A 6590-nucleotide genomic window follows, 5' to 3' on the forward strand; every position below is an offset into this window, starting at 1 on the left:
GGGGGGGGGGACGACGATAACGCGTAGCTCGCGGATTATTGTTCGCCGGCCGACCTTATCGCGGGAGACGGTGGGCTACGACGACGACGTCAGTATCGTTGACAAGACGAACCTCGCCGCTCCCGGAAGCGAGCGAGAGCGAGGGCGAACGGAATGCACGCGTTGCCGGTCAGATAGCGCGCGGCTCGTGTGCAACGTCGCGATTTCCGAGGGACACGGTGCGTGTGTGCGTGCGGCAACGGTAACCTCCGGGAGCACGCGACCGTAATATTACAGACTGTAAAATCTCTCGCCGCGCCGCTTCGTCGTGGCGCATCGACGGGTTGCCGGGAACGGTAATTAACTGTCCGCATCGCGATGCGCCGCGTCGTCACATCGCGTTCGGTATGCACGATCGCAGGCCCCGGGATCGCGCGCGCACGCTGAGAATCCGCGGACGTTATCTCGTTCCAGGACCGATCTTTCCTTACCGGTCGGATGCTTTCGATCCGTTCGCCGGAGCCCGCGAGCTAGCGCGAGTTCAGCGAGTATCTCGAATACCGAGGCCGGTTTTTGCGCGATGATCGCAATTATTCCTTGTTTTCGTTACACTGGAAAGTGAGTTTGTTCCGATCTACCTGCACAACGGACAACCACGCGCGTTTTTGATCGAGGAAAGCAGGATTTTTCATCGAAAGGACAAAATTTGATTCGCGGGAACTCGAAATTTGGTCCCCTTCAAGCGAGACGCGTTTGTTCGTTTGTTATTTGTGAAATATAAAGGTTACTTTACAGAAATGAAATTTATTTCTGTAAAATTAACCGTGTATCGTCCCCATGAATTTGTAAGTACCTTTTTTCAGCGTGGTCAGATGTTACGTTGAGAAAAATACTTAAAAATTCATTCGTGGGGAATATCAGGTTCACTTCACAGAAATAACATTTATTTCGCAAATTTTTCAGTATTTCGTTCCGCGCGAACGAATACCGCCCTATAAGTTTCCTGAAAGGGAAATTCCACTCGAAAAATAAAATGGCGATTGAATTGTTTCGAATGACCTTTCACCCGCGCAGAGTGAATCCTTCCCTCAGAATCGTCCGGTAACCATTTTCACTCGAAATTGCATAATGAAGCCGATATATTTCACCGTCATAGAATTAATTCACTCTAACCGATTGAAACGTTCAATATGAATTAAGAGGATCAATCCTGAATTTACGTTAAATATTCGCCGAAGTTAAACATTCGCTCTTTGTGATCCCGAGTGGCGGCATTTCAATTCGTTCATTCGACTGATATCGCGCTGGTTTTGAGATGTCACGACGAGAAATTTCGAAAGTAAAATACAAGAGCGGAGATTGGTTATGGCGCGAATTTCACGCATCGCCGATGCGAGGAAGGTACGCGACAATGGGCGGTGTAACGGTAAATATCCCGAAACGGAGTAATCGCCGAGTATTCTGTTCGCGCTTTCGGATTGGCGAGTAGTAAAACTCGGCGATTGCGCACGGACGCACGCACGCACGCTCGCGCGCATCGAGTCTCGAGAAGTCAATTACGTGCGGGTAAAAAGCTATAATCCCTATTACATCGGCGTGTAAGAGGCAGCACCGTAAAATGATTTCCCACCGTGTCGTTGATGCACATCAGAGAACGCGTAGCGTGATCGCGGAAAAATTGCCGGCCGGTTTCTCCTTTTCCACCTTTGTACATTGATTTTCCGGAACGGTAACAATGTGAAACCGGTCCCCTCCCTACTCTTAATGCGTGGCAGTTCCGTTAGAATCCCTGAAATTATTGTACGCTTTGGAGCATCTTCCTCGAGCACGCAGGAGCGAACGACGCGGGTAAGCGAACCGAAGGAGAACGATGCGCGCTTTCGAGTCTAATTAACGGCCTCGGGGCGCGAATACATATGACTTTTCCCGCCACGTTTTCCCGAGCTCGTTTCTTAACTCCAAACCCGACGGTGCGATCGTCGAACGCGAGGGTTCCGTTGCGGATGCGGCGACCGCGTTAGGCCGCGAGCCGAGATATATCAATCCGTCAAATCGACATCGGCTTCGCTCTTGTCGAACCTCTCGTGCCGCTCACGGCCGCGCGCGGACCGGTCTATTTAAAAGCGGCAGATATCCGCGATCTCTCTCTCCAAAGTCTCGAGATGGAAACTCGATCCGACACATCACCGCGCGATCCCTACGAGACCCGGACGCGCGCGAGATATAACTGGAAATGAGATAAAGAAAATTGCGAATAATTCAAATCCAAATTGCCACGGACATATTCCCCGACAAACAGCGATTCGATCGCGAGGGGGAGAGTAGGACGGAAAGGAGGGCGGGAGAAAAAGAGGGAGGAGGAAGATAGTGGTGAAGAAGAGGAGGGAGGGAGCGAGCGCGCGAAACCACTCTACAACTTTTGATATCGATGCATCATCTCGATCCTCGCACCGGGTTCTCTGATCGATTTTCATTCCGCGGGTTGCATGGCGGCTCGCTATCCGGGTGCTATCTTCAACCACCTCGCCTTCGCCGGCTCGCGGGATCTACGGGGTGCTCGAGAAGTAACCGTCCGATATTCCGGAATTACGATTGACGAAACGCAATCGACGTGACGTCCGATGCCGATCGGTCGGGGTGGTGTAAACCCGAGAGGCCCGGCCGAATTCAGTCCGCGTCCCCTCGAGACTTTAAACCAATGAGAGAGAGAGAGAGAGTTCCCAAGTTTAAATGCCGATGCATTTTCGACCGACTTCGTTCCCGCGAGAACGGAAATAAACGTGCCATTATCGTCAATTTGAAGCTTCGCGAGAAAGACGAAAGGAGGAGAGGGAGAGAATCGTCGCATCCCCTGGACGACACGGGGGGGGGNNNGGGGGGGGGGGGGGAGGGGTTGGAATCGAGTGGGTCGATTCTCAGTGGCGATTTGGGTTAACCCGCTGAAAGTAGTCCCGAATTCCTCGAGAGGGCGAGATTCCCTCGCCCAACCGGCGAAGGGGTAGGCTCGCGCGCTCAAGAGGGACACCTTGTATAGAGGTATGTGTAAGGCCCTCCCCCCCCCTCCGCTCTTCACAGCCAGTGTAAGATATCAGCTAAGAAACGGGCCCGTCCGAGACTTTACGACCGCTCTTATAATTATCTCCAATAAATATCTCCGCGGCACGAGAGCGTATATCGAAATACTTCGGCGGGTCAGAGGTGAGCCTCCTACCTCCATCTTTCGATCAACGCGTTTCTTTTGGTCGCCCCGTTCTCACTGATAAATTTATAATGTTAAGCTCGCGCGCCCGGCAGAGAGAGAGGGAGAGAGAGAGAGAGAGAGAGAGAGAGAGAGCCGTAATATCGCGAGGGCCGGCTCTTACCGGGCGCAATGAGGAATGGGCCTGCTTAATAAGTCGGGTGACCACACGCGAACGTGGAGGGATGAAATCACCTCCTCCTCCCTTTCCCTCGTATCGCGTTCCTCCTTTCCTCCCGTCCACGGGGATCGACGAACTAATTTCGCGATTCGAATCTCGATTAGTCCCTGCGACCTCGCCTGGTATCGCGCGCGTACACGCCGCGTAACGAGCGAGCGAGCGCGAGCGGAACGAGCGAGGGCCGCCGTTTGCGATGGCTTTCGATTTGCTTACGCCCCTCTGGCCGGGGCAACACGTCCGCAATCTGGAACCTAGAACGGCCGATCGGCCTCACCTGGCGGACGAGGAGCCGTGTAAGTTAGAAGCGGTACGTATCACGATGATAGGCCGCGCGTTGCGTTTAAAGTTCCTCCCTCGCGCGCCTCGCGATACGAGATAAATTGTTTCGCGTCGGGCGTTCCTCGTCCGCGAAAAAAAAAAACGTTATCGACAGCGAGCGCAGCTCGCTCGTGCGCGGACCAGTTCCCGAGCATTGTCCGGCGGATGATCGTTAATGATTTTAATAAGGCTGCCGCAGTCTACCGCGCGAGATTTTTCCCGGACGACGCGCGATGCTTCATTCGGACGTGCGCGGTGTGCGAAAGAGCACATCTCGCGCGGACTCTCTCGGACGTGCCGCGCATACCTCGCGGCTTAATTAACTGCGTATGTGCTCGCTCGCGTATCAGAATCCGCGGTTATCGTCGCCGATCTCTCGCTCGCCGAGCGTCCGCGTTTCCCGAGACGCGCGTCGACGCGACATCAGTCGCAATGTGCTCCTTCTCCCCCCCCCCCTTTCTGCCTCTCTTTCTCTTCCTCTCAGATAGAGAAGTCGTTATTAACTTACGCCTCAATTACGAAGGTATCGAGCCGGCGATCGCGCGCGCTCTCTCCGGCTCCAATAAAACGAAACGTTAATGAAAGCTAAACTAATACCCGGCGATATATCGATAACGCTCACGCGCGTCGCTCCGGGTCTCCGTGCTTCCCCCTGCGGCTCGACCCCCTCGGCCTGTCCCCGTCGACCCGGCCCCGTTCCGCTCGGCCGATCTCTCTCCGCATACTCCGGGATACCAATAAGACGAAACCGCGAGATTAACGCGTCATTAAATAATTACGGCACGCTCGGCCGCCGCTGGCGAAACGACGGAGGCCCCGCAGTAGTCACGCATACGAGCACGCGTCGCAGCCGCGGCGAGATAACGAATCGTATATGCGCGAGAGCGCGCGTACGCGCACGCGATGCGTACGCGAGAGGAAAGGAGAGACACAGAGGGAGGACCTTCTGTCGTCCGCTCGCCCGCCCGCCGCTCCGAGAGATCCGCCTAATTATTCTTTCCATTTGGACTGCTTCTTTACCCGAGCGTGGACGGACGGAGGAGCGGACGGGTGACCTGGCTCCGCGCACTGGAACGACGATGACGCGCGCGCGACGCGCTATCCCGGACCTCTCCTCGCCGACCCGGGACACACTTGTCATTATTTCCCCCCCCCCCCCCNCCCCCCCCCCCCCGTCTTTCTCGCTCACTCGCGTGATTATTATTATTTCCCTCCTCCCGGCTGTTTCTCACCACCGGGGACGACTGTCGCGCGCGTTAAATGAGACCCCGCGTCGTTGTGATCACCGGGGTTAGGAATTCTGTTCGGAGCAACCGGCTCTTCGATGCTTCGTCGGATTTAGTTCCTCATGAGAACCGATTAGAGAGTATCAGTTGGATCAAAGCCATTCTCTCTAATCGCGCGGCATTTCGTGCGCTTGACATAATTCGTTCTTTCGACAGTTTCGATATTTCGGAATCCTCGAATAGAACTCCAAGCTCCGAATATGAACGGTGCTACTCCTAATGATTACAAGCGTTGACGGGAGCTAAAATTCTTCTCTTCTCCTTCCCCCCCTCCCTTTTTTTTTCTACACAATACAGATATATAAAGACGCGATTCAGCGAAGGGGTGTTGATAATTGCGCACCGTTAACAAGTGTGTCTCGCGTTCCACTACGCGGCAAAGCGGTCGCGGTACGGCGCTATCGCTCGCGTGCGTGTGCACGCACGTGCGCACGTAGAGTCTCCGACACCCGGATGTGACGCCCACGCGCAAAGGACGCGCGACGGGGCGGACTCTCGAGTTTTCCCGGGTTCGATCGCGGAAGAGCGTAACGGGAATGGTAATGCGAATGCGTTGACGTGGCGAGGCGAACGGGGGCGCCTCGCGAAACGAGGAAGCGCCCGACGGAATCGGGAGTGTTGCGACACATTGCTGAATAAATCGTTATACTTCCTTCGCACAAGGACTGCTCGTTTATTTCCCACCGTGGAAACCGTACGAGCGAGAGATAATGCTCGTAAAACATGGGGGGAGGGGGTGAAGGCTGAAGATTCAACCGCGCGCGATAACGATCCCAGCTGTTTTTCGAACGACTCGAGGAAAATTAATCGCGAAATGCAATCTCGCACTCGGGTTTTCCACTTTCCCTCTCTCTAATAGAGCGCCATGAAAAGCCGATACTCGAAACTGTCGCTTTTCCGCGACAACAATGATCCGAGACGAAAGAAGACGAGAGAAATCGATTTTTTAATCCGATAATTTTTTTAGCCTGATTTCCCGCGATGGAATCTCGATATCGACGAAGATATATATCATTTTCACGCCAGTGAAAAGTTTTCAGTTCGATCTATATTCAGTTACACGGGGATTTTCCTCCGTGTGACGGCAATTAGCTGAATAAGCGCGCCGTCTGTGTTGATTTAGCTCTCGGATTCCCGGGGAAAAATCGGCCGCTTTCGCCGAGCGAAGAGTCATCGTCCTCTTTCCCTCCCTCCCTCCCGGACGGGAGGATCATTTCGTCCACCGGGAGAGATAATATTCATAATAGCGGCGAGTGAAAAGAGACGGCCGCTTCGCGGGTGACCGCGTACGGCTCGCGTTGCGCAAGCGAGTCGCGGTGGAGCGCGGCGCCGATCCTGGCGCGACGGCGTGTGAAAATGACGCCGGGCGAGGATGACGGCGCGAGGAATCGGATGGACGGACGGACGGACGGACGGACGACCTCTCTACTCGCTTTCACGACGCGCGCGTCCGACTCTCCTCGTTGAGACACCGCGCCGCATCGCGGACACGCTCGACGAATTCCGGCGGACACGGCCGGCCGAAAGCGGGTCTCCCTCGTCCTGCCGGCACACAATGGACTCCTCGATCTCCCCCCCCCCCCTTCCC

This window comes from Dinoponera quadriceps, unplaced genomic scaffold (assembly GCF_001313825.1).
Source record: "Dinoponera quadriceps isolate SergipeBrazil2010 unplaced genomic scaffold, ASM131382v1 scaffold3271, whole genome shotgun sequence".
Taxonomy (NCBI): Eukaryota; Metazoa; Arthropoda; class Insecta; order Hymenoptera; family Formicidae; genus Dinoponera; species Dinoponera quadriceps.